The sequence below is a fragment of the Antennarius striatus genome, chromosome 16, assembly GCF_040054535.1.
Source record: "Antennarius striatus isolate MH-2024 chromosome 16, ASM4005453v1, whole genome shotgun sequence".
NCBI lineage: Eukaryota > Metazoa > Chordata > Actinopteri > Lophiiformes > Antennariidae > Antennarius > Antennarius striatus.
The window spans coordinates 2,546,273-2,567,003 of NC_090791.1; the positions used below are offsets into that span (position 1 = coordinate 2,546,273).

General features: G+C 44.9%; 12 non-coding genes across 12 annotated transcripts; 5 read left to right on the plus strand and 7 right to left on the minus strand.

Annotated features, from left to right (window-relative positions):
* The first annotated feature begins 250 nt into the window (after positions 1-250).
* Positions 251-323, plus strand: trnav-cac (transfer RNA valine (anticodon CAC)). Its single transcript has one exon. It is a non-coding gene; the product is annotated as a tRNA-Val (tRNA).
* Positions 324-4,896: 4,573 nt separating this feature from the next.
* On the minus strand, positions 4,897-4,969 carry trnav-cac (transfer RNA valine (anticodon CAC)). Its single transcript has one exon. It is a non-coding gene; the product is annotated as a tRNA-Val (tRNA).
* Positions 4,970-5,095: 126 nt separating this feature from the next.
* trnav-cac (transfer RNA valine (anticodon CAC)) lies at positions 5,096-5,168 on the plus strand. The gene has a single exon. It is a non-coding gene; the product is annotated as a tRNA-Val (tRNA).
* A 1,528-nt stretch (positions 5,169-6,696) lies between these two features.
* Positions 6,697-6,769, minus strand: trnav-cac (transfer RNA valine (anticodon CAC)). Its single transcript has one exon. It is a non-coding gene; the product is annotated as a tRNA-Val (tRNA).
* Positions 6,770-6,895: 126 nt separating this feature from the next.
* trnav-cac (transfer RNA valine (anticodon CAC)) lies at positions 6,896-6,968 on the plus strand. Its single transcript has one exon. It is a non-coding gene; the product is annotated as a tRNA-Val (tRNA).
* Positions 6,969-8,205: 1,237 nt separating this feature from the next.
* Positions 8,206-8,278, minus strand: trnav-cac (transfer RNA valine (anticodon CAC)). Its single transcript has one exon. It is a non-coding gene; the product is annotated as a tRNA-Val (tRNA).
* Positions 8,279-10,489: 2,211 nt separating this feature from the next.
* trnav-cac (transfer RNA valine (anticodon CAC)) lies at positions 10,490-10,562 on the minus strand. The gene has a single exon. It is a non-coding gene; the product is annotated as a tRNA-Val (tRNA).
* Positions 10,563-14,036: 3,474 nt separating this feature from the next.
* On the minus strand, positions 14,037-14,109 carry trnav-cac (transfer RNA valine (anticodon CAC)). Its single transcript has one exon. It is a non-coding gene; the product is annotated as a tRNA-Val (tRNA).
* A 126-nt stretch (positions 14,110-14,235) lies between these two features.
* On the plus strand, positions 14,236-14,308 carry trnav-cac (transfer RNA valine (anticodon CAC)). The gene has a single exon. It is a non-coding gene; the product is annotated as a tRNA-Val (tRNA).
* A 1,960-nt stretch (positions 14,309-16,268) lies between these two features.
* On the minus strand, positions 16,269-16,341 carry trnav-cac (transfer RNA valine (anticodon CAC)). The gene has a single exon. It is a non-coding gene; the product is annotated as a tRNA-Val (tRNA).
* A 1,476-nt stretch (positions 16,342-17,817) lies between these two features.
* trnav-cac (transfer RNA valine (anticodon CAC)) lies at positions 17,818-17,890 on the minus strand. Its single transcript has one exon. It is a non-coding gene; the product is annotated as a tRNA-Val (tRNA).
* A 126-nt stretch (positions 17,891-18,016) lies between these two features.
* On the plus strand, positions 18,017-18,089 carry trnav-cac (transfer RNA valine (anticodon CAC)). Its single transcript has one exon. It is a non-coding gene; the product is annotated as a tRNA-Val (tRNA).
* Positions 18,090-20,731: the final 2,642 nt, after the last annotated feature.

Here is a 20,731-nt window from a genome sequence, read left to right on the forward strand (position 1 = left end):
GCCTGATGGAATGAAAGAATTTTGACTTTGGAAATGAATTAATGTGATAAAATATTTGAACGTTCGATGACGGATCGTTAAATAATTGACCTGCTTAGTTTTTAACGAGCAGCGGCGCCTTCGTCTGCGTCACAGGATGAAGAATGAGGAAGAGGTCAGACATGGAGGAGATGCTGGAGATGAACGATGGAGGAAATCAGTTGATGTTCGGTCAGGAGGCTGAATCTGTGAATCCATTCGACCCTTCAGGGTTTCCGTAGTGTAGTGGTCATCACGTTCGCCTCACACGCGAAAGGTCCCCGGTTCGAAACCGGGCGGAAACATTGGAAGACACGGAATGAGGGATTTTCTGCTCTGTTTTGTATTCATGAGGGACTCTGAACAACATTCTTCATTGTTAACAGAGAACCTGCTGTGAAGGTGGGGGCGTGTCTCCAGTAGGTTTAAATTGACGTCATGACAAGGTGTGATTTAATAAACCAGGGAGGTTCTCCGGGACAGATCTGGACCCGAGATGGACCTCAAAGTTCACTCCAGGTATTGAAATAAACGGATTGAAGCGGATCCTGGAACTAACGCTCCAATCAGAGGAAAGGCTGCAGGAGAGGAGGCGTGGTCAGGACTTCAGTTATCCACCAATCAGCTGAGCAGACCCCTGCAGGGAGGTTGTAGCCAGGAGTCCAGCGATGCACCAATCAGAGCTGAGCTACCGAGAACACCGGAGAGGAAGAGGAAACGGAAAACTTTACAGTAACAGCCGATTCTGGTCACACACACACACACACACACACACAGGACTAGTACACCTGCATCATCATCATCATCCTTCACTGTGAGTCTTATAGTAAAATGTTTCCGCCCAATTTCGAACCGGGGTTAGGGTGGGAAAAAGGTTGGGTTAGGGTAGGGTTAAATTAGGGTAGGTTAGGGTTGGGGTTAGGGTTGGGGTTAGGGTAGGGTTAAATTAGGGTAGGGTTAGGGTTGGGGTTAGGGTTAGGGTAGGGTTAAATTAGGGTAGGGTAGGGTTGGGGTTAAATTAGGGTAGGGTTAAATTAGGGTAGGGTTAGGGTTGGGGTTAGGGTTGGGGTTAAATTAGGGTAGGGTTAGGGTTGGGGTTAAATTAGGGTAGGGTTAGGGTTGGGGTTAGGGTAGGGTTAAATTAGGGTAGGGTTAGGGTTGGGGTTAAATTAGGGTAGGGTTAGGGTTGGGGTTAGGGTTAGGGTAGGGTTAAACTAGGGTAGGGTTAGGGTTGGGGTTAGGGTTGGGGTTAAATTAGGGTAGGGTTAGGGTTGGGGTTAAATTAGGGTAGGGTTAGGGTTGGGGTTGGGGTTAGGGTAGGGTTAAATTAGGGTAGGGTTAGGGTTGGGGTTGGGGTTAGGGTAGGGTTAAATTAGGGTAGGGTTAGGGTTGGGGTTAGGGTTGGGGTTATTTTAAGAGTTAGTTAAGGACGACTGGCTTGAAAGTGAAATTCCTAACCCTAAGCCCAAACAGCAAACAGAAATAAAAAATACATGTAAACAAAAACAGCATGGGGGGGGGCGGGGGCTGTTCTGGTTCTATAGTTTTCCGTCTCATCTCATCTTTTCCTGCTTCCTCTCCGGTGTTCTCTGATGCTCAGCTCTGATTGGTGCATCGCTGGACACCTGATCAGGCCCTCCCTGCTGAGATCTACTCAGATGATTGGTGGTTACCTGGATTCCTGGCCACGCCTCCTCTCTTGCAGCCTGTCCCCTGATTGGAGGGTCAGTTCCAGGATCCACTTCGATCCCTTTATTTTATTTCCCAGCAGCCACTGGTCTCTGTTTGGTTCTGTTCTGGTCTTTATTATTGATCAGTGAACCAGTTCACAAATTATTGATGTTTAATTAAACACTTTAAACTTTAATCCTCCTGTTGATTCAATGTTATTCCTTTAAACGGATCGTGACGTCAGAGGGGGCTCTTCCGGGATTCAGTTTATCCGTTGAAGGATTCCCGGAGTCAGACTAAACATTTTAGAGTTAAGAACCGGTTTCTTCCTGTCGGTTTTTAACCTGCGTTGCCGGAAAGAGGCGGAAAAAGATCCTTTGCATAAAATCACTGCGCGTTCTGTTCAGACCCGAACCCGGTTCTTTACCGACTCCGGTCTCCCACCGGTGATCTAAACGGACATGAATGAATCTTAACCCAAATGTGTTGAATCAGATGGGAACCAGTGTGAACGCACAGCGTGTCGAGTCCACTCGTCTCCATCCCGAGTCTCAGGACGCGTCAGACGAACCAGAACCAGAACCAGACGTTCAGCCGATGCTTCCTGAGTGTGAATGGAAGCTGGAATAAGTTGTGATGAAGGAATTCCTTTGGTTGTGTTCGAGACCCGGAAGCCGAGCAGGAATCACTCGGTTTGAGTCCCGCTGCGCGTCTTTGGACACCCGGTCCGTGGTGCGTAAAAAGAGAAATACGCACAAATAAACTTCGTTTCGTTTGTGATGCAAGGAACGAATTATGTACTTGGAAATGAATTAATGTGACAAATAGGACTTTTCAATTATTTTCCTACTTTAGTTTTTTATGACGACCGCCTTCGTCTGCGTCACAGGATGAAGAATGAGGAAGAGGTCAGACATGGAGGAGATGCTGGAGATGAACGATGGAGGAAATGGAAGCTTCAACATCTGGAGGTTAAAATGTGACTTTTTCTGACTTTTGACTTAAATTTGTTTCCATCACTTTTTACTGAAGATGCGTTCAAAGTGTTCAGACCCGACAGAGGAAAAGGAAGCTACAGCAAATCAGACATTAAAGGGTTAAGTGTTTAATGAAACATTAATAATTTGTGAACTGGTTCACTGAAGGGACAAATGAACTCACAGATTCAGCCTCCTGCCCGAACATAAAATGATTTCTTAGAGGGCCAGGTGTCCAAAGTCATTTTACCCAGAGTTCTTTGCAGGACTTTTTCTGACCCTCATGGGTTCCGTAGTGTAGTGGTCATTCCTGCTCGGCTTCCGGGTCTCGAACACAACCAAAGGAATTCCTTCATCACAACTTCTTCCAGCTTCCATTCAGACTCAGGAAGCATCGGCTGAACGTCTGGTTCTGGTTCTGGTTCTGGTTCGTCTGACGCGTCCTGAGACTCGGGATGGAGACGACTGGACTCGACACGCTGTGCGTTCACACTGGTTCACATCAGATTCAACACATTTGGGTTAAGATTCATTCATGTCCGTTTAGATCACCGGTGGGAGACCGGAGGCGGTAAAGAACCGGGTTCGGGTCTGAACAGAACGCGCAGTGATTTTATGCAGAGAAACTTTTTCCGCCTCTTTCCGACAACGCAGGTTAAAGACCGACAGGAAGAAACCGGTTCTTAACTCTAAAATGTTTAGTTTGACTCCGGGAATCCTTCAACGGATAAACTGAATCCCGGAAGAGCCCCCTCTGACGTCACGACCCGTTTAAAGGAATAACATTGAATCAACAGGAGGATTAAAGTTTAAAGTGTTTAATTAAACATCAATAATTTGTGAACTGGTTCACTGATCAATAATAAAGACCAGAACAGAACCAAACAGAGACCAGTGGCTGCTGGGAAATAAAATAAACGGATCGAAGTGGATCCTGGAACTGACCCTCCAATCAGGGGACAGGCTGCAAGAGAGGAGGCGTGGTCAGGAATCCAGGTAACCACCAATCATCTGAGTAGATCTCAGCAGGGAGGGCGTGATCAGGTGTCCAGCGATGCACCAATCAGAGCTGAGCAACAGAGAACACCGGAGAGGAAGCAGGAAAAGATGAGATGAGACGGAAAACTATAGAACCACAACAGCCCCCCCCCCCCCCATGCTGTTTTTGTTTACATGCATTTTTTATTTCTGTTTGCTGTTTGGGCTTAGGGTTAGGAATTTCACTTTCAAGCCAGTCGTCCTTAACTAACTCTTAAGATAACCCCAACCCTAACCCTAACACTAACCCCGGTTCGAAATCGAATGGATTCACAGGTTGAGCCTCCTGTCCGAATATGAACTGATTTCTCAGAGGCTGCAGCTTCCTTTTCCTCTGTCGGGTCTGAACACTTTGAACGCATCTTCAGTCAAAAGTTATGGAAACAAATTTAACTCAAAAGTCAGAAAAAGTCACATTTTAACCTCCAGATGTTGAAGCTTCCATTTCCTCCATCGTTCATCTCCAGCATCTCCTCCATGTCTGACCTCTTCCTCATTCTTCATCCTGTGACGCAGACGAAGGCGGTCGTCATAAAAAACGAAAGTAGGAAAATAATTGAAAGATCCTATTTGTCACCTTAATTCATTTCCAAGTACAGAATTCGTTCCTTGCATCACAAACGAAACGAAGTTTATTCCGTGCGTATTTTTCTTTTTACGCACCACGGACCGGGTGTCCAAAGACGCGCAGCGGGACTCAAACCGAGTGATTCCTGCTCGGCTTCCGGGTTTCGAACACAACCAAAGGAATTCCTTCATCACAAGGGTTAAGTGATTAATTACACATCAAAATTTTTTGAACTGGTTCGCTGATCAATAATAAAGGTGAGAACAGAACTAAACAGAGACTAGTGGCTGCTGGGAAACAGAAATTCAAGTATTAAAATGAACGGATTGAAGCTGATCCTTGAACTCACCCTCCAATCGGGACAGGCTGCAAGGGAGAAGGCGTGGTCAGGAGTCAAGGTATCCACCAATCAACTGAACAGAACACCAGAGGGAGGGCGGGGCCAGGAGTCCAGCGATGCACCAATCAGAGCTGAGCTACCGAGAACACCGGAGAGGAAACTGAGAGATGAACGGAAAAGTTTGCAGCCAGAGCCGATTCTGGTATCTCACACACACACACACACACACACACACACACACCTGCATCATCATCATCGTCCTTCACTGTCAGTCTTATAGTAAATGTTTCCGCCCGGTTTCGAACCGGGGACCTTTCGCGTGTGAGGCGAACGTGATGACCACTACACTACGGAAACCCATGAGGCTGAGAAAAAGTCCTGCAAAGAACTCTGGGTAAAATGACTTTGGACAACTGGACCTCTAAGAAATCAGTTGATGTTCTAGCAGGAGGCTGAATCTGTGAATCCATTTCACCCTGCAGGGTTTCCGTAGTGTAGTGGTCATCACGTTCGCCTCACACGCGAAAGGTCCCCGGTTCGAAACCGGGCGGAAACATTTTACTATAAGACTGACAGTGAAGGATGGTGATGATGATGATGATGATGATGCAGGTGTCCCAGTCTTGTGTGTGAGAGAGATACCAGAATCTGGCTGTAAAGTTTTCCGTTTCATCCCTCAGTTTCCTCTCCGGTGTTCTCGGTAGCTCAGCTCTGATTGGTGCATCGCTGGATTTCTGGCCCCGCCCTCCGTCTTGTGTTCTGTTCAGCTGATTGGTGGATACCTGGACTCCTGACCACGCCTCCTCTCATGCAGCCTGTCCTCTGATTGGAGCGTTAGTTCCAGGAACCGCTTCAATCCGTTTATTTTAATACTTGAATTTCTATTTCCCAGCAGCCACTAGTCTCTGTTTAGTTCTGTTCTTATCTTTATCATTGATCAGTGAACCAGTTCACAAATTATTGATGTTTAATTAAACACTTAACCCTTTAATGTCTGATTTGCTGTAGCTTCCTTTTCCTCTGTCGGGTCTGAACACTTTGAACGCATCTTCAGTCAAAAGTTATGGAAACAAAAATTTAACTCAAAAGTCAGAAAAAGTCACATTTTAACCTCCAGGAGTGAAGTCTCCTGAGGTCTCTGTCCACAGAACTTCTCGTTGGAACTGTTTATTAATGTGTCCAAATAATTTTGTCACATCAATTCCTTTCCTCTGATGCGTCCTGAGACTCGGGATGGAGACGACCGGACGCGACGCGCTGTGCGTTCACACTGGTTCACATCTGATTCAACACATCTGGTTTAAAGTTCGTTTCTCTGTCCGTTTGGACCCGCAGGAGACCGGAGGCGGTAAAGAACCGGGTTCGGGTCTGAACACTGATTTTACGCGGAGGAACTTTTCCGCCTCTTTCCGGCAACGCAGGTTAAAGACCGACAGGAAGAATCCGGTTCTTAACTCTGATTGGATGTGAGGAACAGAACGCATCAGACGTCACCAAACTGAGTCTGAGTCATGAGTCACTGCTGTACAGACTCCACGATTAAATATCCAATTAATCAATAAAATAATCTACAGTTCAAAATGTTTAGTCTGACTCCGGGAATCCTTCAACGGATAAACTGAATCCCGGAAGAGCCCCCTCTGACGTCACGACCCGTTAAAAGGAATAACATTGAATCAACAGGAGGATTAAAGTTTAAAGTGTTCAATTAAACATCAATAATTTGTGAACTGGTTCACTGATCAATAATAAAGACCAGAACAGAACCAAACAGAGACCAGTGGCTGCTGGGAAATAAAATAAACGGATCGAAGTGGATCCTGGAACTGACCCTCCAATCAGGGGGCAGGCTGGAAGAGAGGAGGCGTGGTCAGAAATCCAGGTAACCACCAATCATCTGAGTAGATCTCAGCAGGCAGGGCGTGATCAGGTGTCCAGCGATGCACCAATCAGAGCTGAGCAACAGAGAACACCGGAGAGGAAGCAGGAAAAGATGAGATGAGACGGAAATACACACACAGGACTGGGACACCTGCATCATCATCATCATCATCATCATCCTTCACTGTAGGTCTTATAGTAAATGTTTCCGCCCGGTTTCGAACCGGGGACCTTTCGCGTGTGAGGCGAACGTGATGACCACTACACTACGGAAACCCTGCAGGGACAAATGGATTCACAGATTCAGCCTCCTGACCGAACATCAAGTGATTTCGTAGAGGTCCTGTTGTCCAAAGTCATTTTACCCAGAGTTCTTTGCAGGATTTTTTCTCACCCTCATGGGTTTCCGTAGTGTAGTGGTCATCACGTTCGCCTCACACGCGAAAGGTCCCCGGTTCGAAACCGGGCGGAAACATTTACTATAAGACTCACAGTGAAGGATGATGATGATGCAGGTGTCCCTGTCCTGTGTGTGTGAGAGAGAGAGTTACCAGCATCGGCTCTGGCTGTAAAGTTTTCCGTTTCATCTCTCTGCTTCTTCTCCGGTGTTCTCGGTAGCTCAGCTCTGATTGGTGCATCGCTGGACTCCTGACCACGCCTCCTCTACTGCAGCCTGTCCTGTGATTGGAGCGTCAGTTCCAGGATCCACTTCAATCCTTTTATTTTGTTTCCCAGCAGCCACTGGTCTCTGTTTGGTTCTGTTGTGGTCTTTATTATTGATCAGTGAACCAGTTCACAAATTATTGATGTTTAATTAAACACTTAACCCTTTAATGGCTGATTTTCTGTAGCTTCCTTTTCCTCTGTCGGGTCTGAACACTTTGAACGCATCTTCAGTGAAAAGTTATGGAAACAAATTTAAGTCAAAAGTCAGAAAAAGTCACATTTTAACCTCCAGATGTTGAAGCTTCCATTTCTTCCATCGTTCATCTCCAGCATCTCCTCCATGTCTGACCTCTTCCTCATTCTTCATCCTGTGACGCAGACGAAGGCGCCGCTGCTCGTTAAAAACTAAGCAGGTCAATTATTTAACGATCCCATTTTGTCACATTAATTCATTTCTAAAGTACGAAATTCGTTCCTTGCATCACAAACGAAACGAATTTTACTTCGCGCGTATTTTTCTTTTTACGCACCACGGACCGGGTGTCCAAAGACGCGCAGCGGGACTCAAACCGAGTGATTCCTGCTCGGCTTCCGGGTCTCGAACACAACCAAAGAAATTTCTTCATCACAAGGGTTAAGTGATTAATTACACATCAAAATTTTTTGAACTGGTTCACTGATCAATAATAAAGATGAGAACAGAACCAAACAGAGACTAGTGGCTGCTGGGAAAAAGAAATTCAAGTATTAAAATGAACGGATTGAAACTGATCCTTGAACTCACCCTCCAATCGGGACAGGTTGCAAGGGTGGAGGCGTGGTCAGGAGTCAAGGTATCCACCAATCAACTGAACAGAACCCAGAAGGGAGGGCGTGATCAGATGTCCAGCGATGCACCAATCAGAGCTGAGCTACCGAGAACACCGGAGAGGAAACTGAGAGATGAACGGAAAAGTTTGCAGCCAGTGCCGATTATGGTATCTCTCACACACACCTGCATCATCGTCATCATCATCATCATCCTTCACTGTGAGTCTTATAGTAAATGTTTCCGCCCGGTTTCGAACCGGGGACCTTTCGCGTGTGAGGCGAACGTGATGACCACTACACTACGGAAACCCATGAGGCTGAGAAAAAGTCCTGCAAAGAACTCTGGGTAAAATGACTTTGGACAACTGGACTTCTAAGAAATCAGTTGATGTTCTTCTATTTTATCACATTAATTCATTTCCAAAGTCAAAATTCTTTCATTCCATCAGGCAGAAAACGAGTCTCCTTCCGCGTTGGTCCTATTCTCCTCATTCTAACGGACTAACAAAAACTGGAACTGACCCTCCAATCAGGGGACAGGCTGGAAGAGGGGAGGCGTGGTCAGGAATCCAGGTAACCACCAATCACCTGAGTAGATCTCAGCAGGGAGGGCGTGATCAGGTGTCCAGCGATGCACCAATCAGAGCTGAGCAACAGAGAACACCGGAGAGGAAGCAGGAAAAGATGAGATGAGACGGAAAACTAATAATAATAATAAATAAAAGACCTTTATTGAACCAGAACCAGAACAGACCCCCCCCATGCATTTTTATGCATTTTTCAAATTTCTTTTTTTTTTTTTTTGGGCTTAAGTTTAGGTTTAGGTTTAGGGTTAGGAATTTCACTTTCAAGCAGTTTGTCCTCAACTAACCCTACCCTAACCGTGTCCAGGAGGTTCACTCTGATCTCATTCTTGTGCAGAAACACATCCTTCAAAAGGCAGAAAGTCCAAAACTAACATTTTGGGCTTTTGGGTACGAAACACTCCAGACAAACTCCAGCGTCCGGTGAACAGCTTTGCTGTAGCTTCCTTTTCCTCTGTCGGGTCTGAACATCTGAACGCATCTTCAGTCAAAAGTTATGGAAACAAATTTAACTCAAAAGTCAGAAAAAGTCACATTTTAACCTCCAGATGTTGAAGCTTCCATTTCCTCCATCGTTCATCTCCAGCATCTCCTCCATGTCTGACCTCTTCCTCATTCTTCATCCTGTGACGCAGACGAAGGCGCCGCTGCTCGTTAAAAACTAAGCAGGTCAATTATTTAACGATCCCATTTTGTCACATTAATTCATTTCCAACTACAAAATTCCTTCCTTTCATCACAAAGGAAACGAATTTTCTTCCGCGCGTATTTTTCTTTTTACGCACCACGGACCGGGTGTCCAAAGACGCGCAGCGGGACTCAAACCGAGTGATTCCTGCTCGGCTTCCGGGTCTCGAACACAACCAAAGGAATTCCTTCATCACAACTTCTTCCAGCTTCCATTCACACTCAGGAAGCATCGGCTGAACGTCTGGTTCTGGTTCTGGTTCTGGTTCGTCTGACGCGTCCTGAGACTCGGGATGGAGACGACTGGACTCGACACGCTTTGCGTTCACACTGGTTAATGTCTGTCTATCCAATTAATCAATAAAACAATTTATTCAACATTAATCATTGGTGAACTGGTTCACTGATCAATAATAAAGACCAGAACAGAACTAAACAGAGACTAGTGGCTGCTGGGAAATAAAATTAACGAATTGAAGCGGATCCCGGGACTGACCCTCCAATCAGAGGACTGGTTTCAGGAGAGAAGGCGTGGCCAGGAGTCCAGGTAACCAATTACCTGAGTAGACCTCAGCAGGGTGAGATTGTGATTTGAGTCGGGGGTTCAAAAAGTCTTAATGATTAATAAAGACTTAACCCTTTAATCCATCTGGTGATTTATGTGTCGCTTCTCTTTCTCCTGGACGGGTTTAGCTTCCAGGTTTCCTCCATGATTAAATATTTTCATCTTTATTAATTGATTCATTCTAACTTTAGTTTTTCCTTCTACACGAACTTCAATAACTCAGTGTTTTGTCCACAACTTTCAGCTCCTGAGTTTGGCAGCAACTTTTCCCTCCTCACAGGAATCCATGAATCTGTCTCCATCATTAGAATCATCAGTCGCTTCAGTTTGTAGTTTATTTTATTTAATTGTATTTATTATTGGTGCTAGTAAATGCTGGTGGGGTCGACCCCCCAGTGTCCAACTTCTACCGGAAGTTCAATCAGCATCACTTCTCCTCCAGTGAACAGGAAACCCTCTTTACTGATGACACTCCAGAACTTTGAGGTCCATCTGGGGTCCAGATCTGTCCCGGAGAACCTCCTGGTTTGCAGTTATTAAATCACACCTGGTCATGACGTCAATTTAAACGCACTGGAGACACGCCCCCCCCAGCAGGTTCTCTGTTAACAATGAAGAATGTTGTTCAGAGTCCCTCATGAATACAAAACAGAGCAGAAAAAACCCTCATTCCGTGTCTTCACATGTTTCCGCCCGGTTTCGAACCGGGGACCTTTCGCGTGTGAGGCGAACGTGATGACCACTACACTACGGAAACCCTGAAGGGTCGAATGGATTCACAAATTCAGCCTCCTGACCGAACATCAACTGATTTCCTCCATCGTTCATCTCCAGCATCTCCTCCATGTCTGACCTCTTCCTCATTCTTCATCCTGTGACACAGACGAAGGCGCCGCTGCTCGTTAAAAACTAAGCAGGTCAATTATTTAACGATCCGTCATCGAACGTTCAAATATTTTATTACATTAATTCATTTCCAAAGTCAAAATTCTTTCATTCCATCAGGCAGAAAACGAGTCTCCTTCCGCGTTGGTCCTATTCTCCTCATTCTAACGGACTAACAAAATACAACGCGCCGTGATGTTCCGCAGTGGAACGGCTTCATGGACCTGAGATCAAGGAGTGAAGTCTCCTGAGGTCTCTGTCCACAGAACTTCTCACTGAAACTGTTTATTAATGTGTCCACATAATTTTGTCACATTAATTCCGTTTGGACCCGCAGGAGACCGGAGGCGGTAAAGAACCGGGTTCGGGTCTGAACACTGATTTTACGCGGAGGAACTTTTCCGCCTCTTTCCGGCAACGCAGGTTAAAAACCGACAGGAAGAATCCGGTTCTTAACTCTGATTGGATGTGAGGAACAGAACGCATCAGACGTCACCAAACTGAGTCTGAGTCATGAGTCACTGCTGTACAGACTCCACGATTAAATATCCAATTAATCAATAAAATAATCTACAGTTCAAAATGTTTAGTTTGACTCCGGGAATCCTTCAACGGATAAACTGAATCCCGGAAGAGCCCCCTCTGACGTCACGATCCGTTAGAAGGAATAACATTGAATCAACAGGAGGATTAAAGTTTAAAGTGTTTAATTAAACATCAATAATTTGTGAGTGGTTCACTGATCAATAATAAAGACCAGAACAGAACCAAACAGAGACCAGTGGCTGCTGGGAAATAAAATAAACGGATCGAATTGGATCCTGGAACTGACCCTCCAATCAGGGGACAGGCTGCAAGAGAGGAGGCGTGGTCAGGAATCCAGGTAACCACCAATCACCTGAGTAGATCTCAGCAGGGAGGGCGTGATCAGGTGTCCAGCGATGCACCAATCAGAGCTGAGCAACAGAGAACACCGGAGAGGAAGCAGGAAAAGATGAGGTGAGACGGAAAACTAATAATAATAATAAATAAAAGACCTTTATTGAACCAGAACCAGAACAGCCCCCCCCCCATGCATTTTTATGCATTTTTCAAATTTCTTTTTGTTATTTTTGGATTAAGTTTAGGTTTAGGGTTAAGAATTTCACTTTCAAGCAGTTTTTCCTTAACTAACCCTAACCCAAACCCTACCCTACCCTACCCTACCCTGCCCTACCCTACCCTACCCTACCCTACCCTACCCTACCCTACCCTACCCCTCCACTAAGCCTTAGGAGGTTCTCTCTGATCTCATTGTTGTGCAGAAACACATCCTTCAAAAGGCAGAAAGTCCAAAACTAACATTTTGGGCTTTTGGGTACGAAACACTCCAGACAAACTCCAGCGTCCGGTGAACTCCGTCCCGGGGGGGCTCTTCCGGTTGCAGCGCACCCTGAGATGATGTGATTGTGTCCACATAGTCTCCTACCTGGGGGAGGGGGGTTACGGCTGTAGCTCTGGTTGTTCAGTGTACTGTTTCATCTCATCTCCCGCCCTGAATTTCCTTCGGGATTAATAACCTATCGCTCCACCTGTCCACACCTCTCCCGGTGTGCTCGGTAGTTCAGCTCTGATTGGTCTATCGCTGGAGTCCTGACCACGCCTCCTCTCCTGCAGCCTGTCCTCTGATTGGAGGGTCAGTTTCGGATCCGCAGCAATCCATTGAATTTTATACTTTGAATTTCATTTTCCCAGCAGCCACTAGTCTCTGTTTGGTTCTGTTCTCCATTTTTATTATTGATCAGTGAACCAGTTCACGAATTATTGATGTTTAATTAAACACTTAACCCTTTAATGTCTGATTTGCTGTAGCTTCCTTTTCCTCTGTCGGGTCTGAACACTTTGAACGCATCTTCAGTCAAAAGTTATGGAAACAAATTTAACTCAAAAGTCAGAAAAAGTCACATTTTAACCTCCAGATGTTGAAGCTTCCATTTCCTCCATCGTTCATCTCCAGCATCTCCTCCATGTCTGACCTCTTCCTCATTCTTCATCCTGTGACGCAGACGAAGGCGCCGCTGCTCGTTAAAAACTAAGCAGGTCAATTATTTAACGATCCGATTTAGTCACATTAATTCATTTCCAACTACAAAATTCCTTCCTTGCATCACAAAAGAAACGAATTTTCTTCCGTGCGTATTTTTCTTTTTACGCACCACGGACCGGGTGTCCAAAGACGCGCAGCGGGACTCAAACCGAGTGATTCCTGCTCGGCTTCCGGGTCTCGAACACAACCAAAGGAATTCCTTCATCACAACTTCTTCCAGCTTCCCTTCAGACTCAGGAAGCATCGGCTGAACGTCTGGTTCTGGTTCTGGTTCTGGTTCGTGTGACGCGTCCTGAGACTCGGGATGGAGACGACTGGACTCGACACGCTTTGCGTTCACACTGGTTGATGTCTGTCTATCCAATTAATCAATAAAACAATTTATTCAACATTAATCATTGGTGAACTGGTTCACTGATCAATAATAAAGACCAGAACAGAACTAAACAGAGACTAGTGGCTGCTGGGAAATAAAATTAACGAATTGAAGCGGATCCCGGGACTGACCCTCCAATCAGAGGACTGGTTTCAGGAGAGAAGGCGTGGCCAGGAGTCCAGGTAACCAATTACCTGAGTAGACCTCAGCAGGGTGAGATTGTGATTTGAGTCGGGGGTTCAAAAAGTCTTAATGTTTAATAAAGACTTAACCCTTTAATCCATCTGGTGATTTATGTGTCGCTTCTCTTTCTCCTGGACGGGTTTAGCTTCCAGGTTTCCTCCATGATTAAATATTTTCATCTTTATTAATTGATTCATTCTAACTTTAGTTTTTCCTTCTACACGAACTTCAATAACTCAGTGTTTTGTTCACAACTTTCAGCTCCTGAGTTTGGCAGCAACTTTTCCCTCCTCACAGGAATCCATGAATCTGTGTCCATCATTTGAATCACCAGTCGCTTCAGTTTGTAGTTTATTTTATTTAATTTTATTTATTATTGGTGCTAGTAAATGCTGGTGGGGTCGACCCCCCAGTGTCCAACTTCTACCGGAAGTTCTGTCAGCATCACTTTTCCTCCAGTGAACAGGAAACCCTCTTTACTGATGACACTCCAGAACTTTGAGGTCCATCTGGGGTCCAGATCTGTCCCGGAGAACCTCCTGGTTTGCAGTTATTAAATCACACCTGGTCATGACGTCAATTTAAACGCACTGGAGACACGCCCCCCCCAGCAGGTTCTCTGTTAACAATGAAGAATGTTGTTCAGAGTCCCTCATGAATACAAAACTGAGCAGAAAAAACCCTCATTCCGTGTCTTCACATGTTTCCGCCCGGTTTCGAACCGGGGACCTTTCGCGTGTGAGGCGAACGTGATGACCACTACACTACAGAAACCCTGCAGGGACAAATGAATTCAGAGATTCAGGCTCCTGACCGAACATCAACTGATTACTTAGAGGTCCAGTTGTCCAAAGTCATTTTACCCAGAGTTCTTTGCAGGACTATTTCTCAGCCTCACGGGTTTCCGTAGTGTAGTGGTCATCACGTTCGCCTCACACGCGAAAGGTCCCTGGTTCGAAACCGGGCGGAAACATTTTACTATAAGACTCACAGTGAAGGATGATGATGATGCAGGTGTCCAAGTCCTCTGTGTGTGTGTGTGTGTGTGTGTGTGTGTGAGAGAGAGATACCAGAATCTGGCTGTAAAGTTTTCCGTTTCATCTCTCAGTTTCCTCTCCGGTGATCTCGGCAGCTCAGCTCTGATTGGTGCATCGCTAGATTCCTGGCCCCGCCCTCCTTCTTGTGTTCTTTTTAGCTGATTGGTGGTTACCTGGACTCCTGACCACGCCTCCTCTCCTGCAGCCTGTCCTCTGATTGGAGCGTTAGTTCCAGGACCCGCTTCAAACCGTTTATTTTAATACTTGAATTTTCCCAGCAGCCACTGGTCTCTGTTTAGTTCTGTTCTCCATCTTTATTATTGATCAGTGAACCAGTTCACAAATTATTGATGTTTAATTAAACACTTAACCCTTTAATGGCTGATTTGCTGTAGCTTCCTTTTCCTCTGTCGGGTCTGAACACTTTGAACGCATTTTCAGTTAAAAATTATGGAAACAAATTTAACTCAAAAGTCAGAAAAAGTCACATTTTAACCTCCAGATGTTGAAGCTTCCATTTCCTCCATCGTTCATCTCCAGCATCTCCTCCATGTCTGACCTCTTCCTCATTCTTCATCCTGTGACGCAGACGAAGGCGGTCGTCATAACAAACTAAAGTAGGAAAATAATTGAAAGATCCAATTTTGTCACATTAATTCATTTCCAACTACAAAATTCGTTCCTTGCATCACAAACGAAACGAAGTTTATTTCGTGCGTATTTTTCTTTTTACGCACCACGGACCGGGTGTCCAAAGACGCGCAGCGGGACTCAAACCGAGTGATTCCTGCTCGGCTTCCGGGTCTCGAACACAACCAAAGGAATTCCTTCATCACAACTTCTTCCAGCTTCCCTTCAGACTCAGGAAGCATCGGCTGAACGTCTGGTTCTGGTTCTGGTTCTGGTTCGTCTGACGCGTCCTGAGACTCGGGATGGAGACGACTGGACTCGACACGCTTTGCGTTCACACTGGTTAATGTCTGTCTATCCAATTAATCAATAAAACAATTTATTCAACATTAATAATTTGTGAACTGGTTCACTGATCAATAATAAAGACCAGAACAGAACTAAACAGAGACTAGTGGCTGCTGGGAAACAGAAATTCAAGTATTAAAATTAACGAATTGAAGCGGATCCCGGGACTGTCCCTCCAATCAGAGGACTGGCTTCAGGAGAGAAGGCGTGGCCAGGAGTCCAGGTAACCAATTACCTGAGTAGACCTCAGCAGGGTGAGATTGTGATTTGAGTCGGGGGTTCAAAAAGTCTTAATGTTTAATAAAGACTTAACCCTTTAATCCATCTGGTGATTCATGTGTCGCTTCTCTTTCTCCTGGACGGGTTTAGCTTCCAGGTTTCCTCCATGATTAAATATTTTCATCATAATTGATTCATTCTAACTTTAGTTTTTCCTTCGACACGAACTTCAATAACTCAGTGTTTTGTCCACAACTTTCAGCTCCTGACTTTGGCAGCGACTTTTCCCTCCTCACAGGAATCCAAGAATCTGTCTCCATCATTTGAATCATGAGTCGCTTCAGTTAGTAGTTAATTTTATTTTATTTTTTTATTATTGGTGCTAGTAAATGCTGGTGGGGTCGACCCCCCAGTGTCCAACTTCTACCGGAAGTTCAATCAGCATCACTTCTCCTCCAGTGAACAGGAAACCCTCTTTACTGATGACACTCCAGAACTTTGAGGTCCATCTGGGGTCCAGATCCGTCCCGGAGAACCTCCTGGTTTGCAGTTATTAAATCACACCTGGTCATGACGTCAATTTAAACGCACTGGAGACACCCCCCCCCAGCAGGTTCTCTGTTAACAATGAAGAATGTTGTTCAGAGTCCCTCATGAATACAAAACTGAGCAGAAAAACCCTCATTCCGTGTCTTCACATGTTTCCGCCCGGTTTCGAACCGGGGACCTTTCGCGTGTGAGGCGAACGTGATGACCACTACACTACGGAAACCCTGTAGGGACAAATGGATTCACAGATTCAGCCTCCTGCCCGAACATCAACTGATTTCTTAGAGGTCCAGGTGTCCAAAGTAATTTTACCCAGAGTTCTTTGCAGGACTTTTTCTGTCCCTTCAGGGTTTCCGTCCGATCTCAGTAGCTCATTTGTGATTGGTGCATCGCTGGATTCCTGGCCCCGCCCTCCCTCTTGTGTACTGTTCAGCTGATTGGTGGTTACCTGGACTCCTGACCACGCCTCCTCCATGCAGTCTGTGCCCTGATTGGAGGGTCAGTTCCAGGATCAGCTTCAATCCGTTTATTTTAATACTTGAATTTCTGTTTCCCAGCAGCCACTAGTCTCTGTTTAGTTCTGTTCTTATCTTTATTATTGATCAGTGAACCAGTTCACAAATTATTGATGTTTAATTAAACACTTAACCCTTTAATGTCTGATTTGCTGTAGCTTCCTTTTCCTCTGTCGGGTCTGAACACTTTGAACGCATCTTCAGTCAAAAGTTATGGAAACAAATTTAACTCAAAAGTCAGAAAAAGTCACATTTTAACCTCCAGATGTTGAAGCTTCCATTTCCTCCATCGTTCATCTCCAGCATCTCCTCCATGTCTGACCTCTTCCTCATTCTTCATCCTGTGACGCAGACGAAGGCGCCGCTGCTCGTTAAAAACTATCAGGTCAATTATTTAACGATCCCATTTTGTCACATTAATTCATTTCCAACTACAAAATTCCTTCCTTGCATCACAAAAGAAACGAATTTTCTTCCGCGCGTATTTTTCTTTTTACGCACCACGGACCGGGTGTCCAAAGACGCGCAGCGGGACTCAAACCGAGTGATTCCTGCTCGGCTTCCGGGTCTCGAACACAACCAAAGGAATTCCTTCATCACAACTTCTTCCAGCTTCCCTTCAGACTCAGGAAGCATCGGCTGAACGTCTGGTTCTGGTTCTGGTTCGTCTGACGCGTCCTGAGACTCGGGATGGAGACGACTGGACTCGACACGCTGCGCGTTCACACTGGTTAATGTCTGTCTATCCAATTAATCAATAAAACAATTTATTGGACATTAATAATTTGTGAACTGGTTCACTGATCAATAATAAAGACCAGAACAGAACTAAACAGAGACTAGTGGCTGCTGGGAAACAGAAACTCCAGGTATTAAAATAAACGGATTGAAGCTGATCCTGGAACTGACCCTCCAATCAGGGCACAGACTGCAGGGTAGGAGGTGTGGTCAAGAGTCCAGGTAACCACCAATCAGCTGAGCAGACCACTGCAGGGAGGGCTTGGCCAGGAGTCCAGCGATACCCCAATCAGAGCTGAGCTACCGAGAACACCTGGCAGAGGAAACCGAGAGATGAAAGGGAAAACTATACAGTCAGAGTCTGGTAACACACACACACACACAGGACTGGGACACCTGCATCATCATCATCATCATCATCCTTCACTGTGATTCTTATAGTAAAATGTTTCCGCCCGGTTTCGAACCGGGGACCTTTCGCGTGTGAGGCGAACGTGATGACCACTACACTACGGAAACCCTGCAGGGACAAATGAACTCACAGATTCAGCCTCCTGCCAGAACATCAACTGATTTCTTAGAGGTCCAGTTGTCCAAAGACATTTTACCCAGAGTTCTTTGCAAGACTTTCTCTCAGCCTCATGGGTTTCCGTAGTGTAGTGGTCATCACGTTCGCCTCACACGCGAAAGGTCCCCGGTTCGAAACCGGGCGGAAACATTTTACTATAAGACTCACAGTGAAGGATGATGATGATGATGATGATGATGATGCAGGGGTCCCAGTCCTGTGTGTGTGTGTGTGTGTGTGAGATACCAGAATCGGCTCTGGCTGCAAACTCTTCCGTTTCATCTCTCAGTTTCCTCTCCGGTGATCTCGGCAGCTCAGCTCTGATTGGTGCATCGCTGGACTCCTGGCCCCGCCCTCCTTCTTGTGTTCCTTTCAGCTAATTGGTGGTTACCTGGACTCCTGACCACGCCTCCTCCCCTACAGTCTGTCCCCTGATTGGAGGGTCAGTTCCAGGACCCGCTTCAATCCGTTTATTTTAATACTGTAATTTGAATTTCTTTTTCCCAGCAGCCACTGGTCTCTGTTTAGTTCTGTTCTTATCTTTATTATTGATCAGTGAACCAGTTCACAAATTATTAATGTTTAATTAAACACTTAACCCTTTAATGGCTGATTTGCTGTAGCTTCCTTTTCCTCTATCGGGTCTGAACACTTTGAACGCATTTTCAGTTAAAAGTTATGGAAACAAATTTAACTCAAAAGTCAGAAAAAGTCACATTTTAACCTCCAGATGTTGAAGCTTCCATTTCCTCCATCGTTCATCTCCAGCATCTCCTCCATGTCTGACCTCTTCCTCATTCTTCATCCTGTGACGCAGACGAAGGCGCCGCTGCTCGTTAAAAACTAAGCAGGTCAATTATTTAACGATCCGTCATCGAACGTTCAAATATTTTATCACATTAATTCATTTCCAAAGTCAAAATTCTTCGTGGAACGGCTTCATGGAACAACAGAAAGTAGAAAGTGGTTCTGGACTAAAGTCCAGTTCAGCCCATGATGGATGGTTCAGCCGGTTCTGCTGAAGTTACGGGCTTTTCCGCCTCAATGGGGGGCAAAACAGCTCCACGTGTGAATGGATGAAAATAAAACATAACAGAAAATGCAGTTGGTGAATGTATGAATACAAATAAACCCATTGAGACAAATAATATTATTTGTCTACCCTGAGAAGATGAAGCTGGTTCTGGATGAGGTCCGACAGGAAAACGCATAAAAACATGTGAACACTGGAGAGGTCATTTTCTTCGGCTCTATTTCACGCCCCCCCACCACCTGCAAAAAATTATTAACAGTTTATCAGGTTATTGATCCATTCTCAGTGGCGGCAGCCGCCTGTGGAATTTGGTAACTTGACTTTTTATCAAGTCAGTGACTGAAGTTTGTTTTTTGTGCATTTAAGTTGGAGCAAAGTCTCTATAAATAAAACACACCTCAGTGTTGAAGGACAATAATTCTGATAGGGAGGTGTCTTCATCCCACCCACCCCCCCACCCACACAAAAATAAAAGCATATTTGTAGAACAGCTTTGACTCAAACAGATACAAAGTAAACATGAAACATATCTGTCTGCAATAAATATAAAGTGTGACATTTTTATTTTCAGGGGAGCTGTTTGAGGTGATGTCCTTGGATTTTCACACACGCACACACACACACACACACACACACACACACACACACGCACACGCACACACACACACACACACACACACACACACACACACACACACACACACACACACACGCACACACACACTGAATTATTGTGTCAAACAGCAGAATATTGTGTCTGAAGGTCAGGTTTGAGTCACACGTTAGAAACAAGATCAGATTCTTCCTTTGAAATAAAACCTTTAACCCTTTCATGGCTGATTTGACTTTACTTTCTTGACCTCTAGGATCAGCAGTGTCAAAGTCATTTTCACCGGGGGCCACATCAGCATAATGTCTGTCCTCAGAGGACCAGATGTAACTAATACATGTAACTAAATGTAACTCAGTGTAATGAATTTACTACTTATTCAAGTTACAAACATTACGGTTAGACGGAAAAAATCTGTTTTTTTGTTTCCAATTTCTAATAATTTTAATTTGTCAGGTTATTAAACCCACAGAACTCCATCAATCAAGGATCAAACTACGCAAAAGAGTAAATAAAAATAACATCAAACACAAGTTAGGACATTAACTTTGTTCACAACTTTAAAAATGTTAAAATGGGTCTGAATAATGCATTGTGGGAAATGTAGTTTTTGTTCAAAGCAAGTTTGACTTATTCATTTTTAGACGTTGACGCTTTATGTTCTCGTGGTCCACAAAAAAAATGATGTGGCGGGCCACATTTGGCCCCCGGGCCATGAGTTTGACACATGTGATCTGGACAGTTTCTGAACACTTTGAACACATCTTCAGTTAGAAGTTGGAAAGAAAAAAATTAACTCAAAAAGTCGAAGAAAAAGTCACATTTTAACCTCCAGATGTTGAAACTTGCAGTTTTTCCATCAGTCATCTCCTCCATATTTCACCTCTTCCTCATTCTTCATCCTTTGACGCAGACGAAGGCGTCGCTGCAACATTAAAAACAAATCAGGTAAATAATTTAACGACCCGTCATTGAACGTCCTAGTATTTTGTCACGTTATTTTTTTCCTCCCTTGCACCACAAAGGAAACGAGTCTTCTTCCGCGTGCCACATTTTTCTTGCAAATATAAATTAGAAAACTTTATGTACTCTGGGTTCACACCTTAGACCTGCAGTGACTCAGCTGCGTTGCGGTGACTCAGTGCCGAT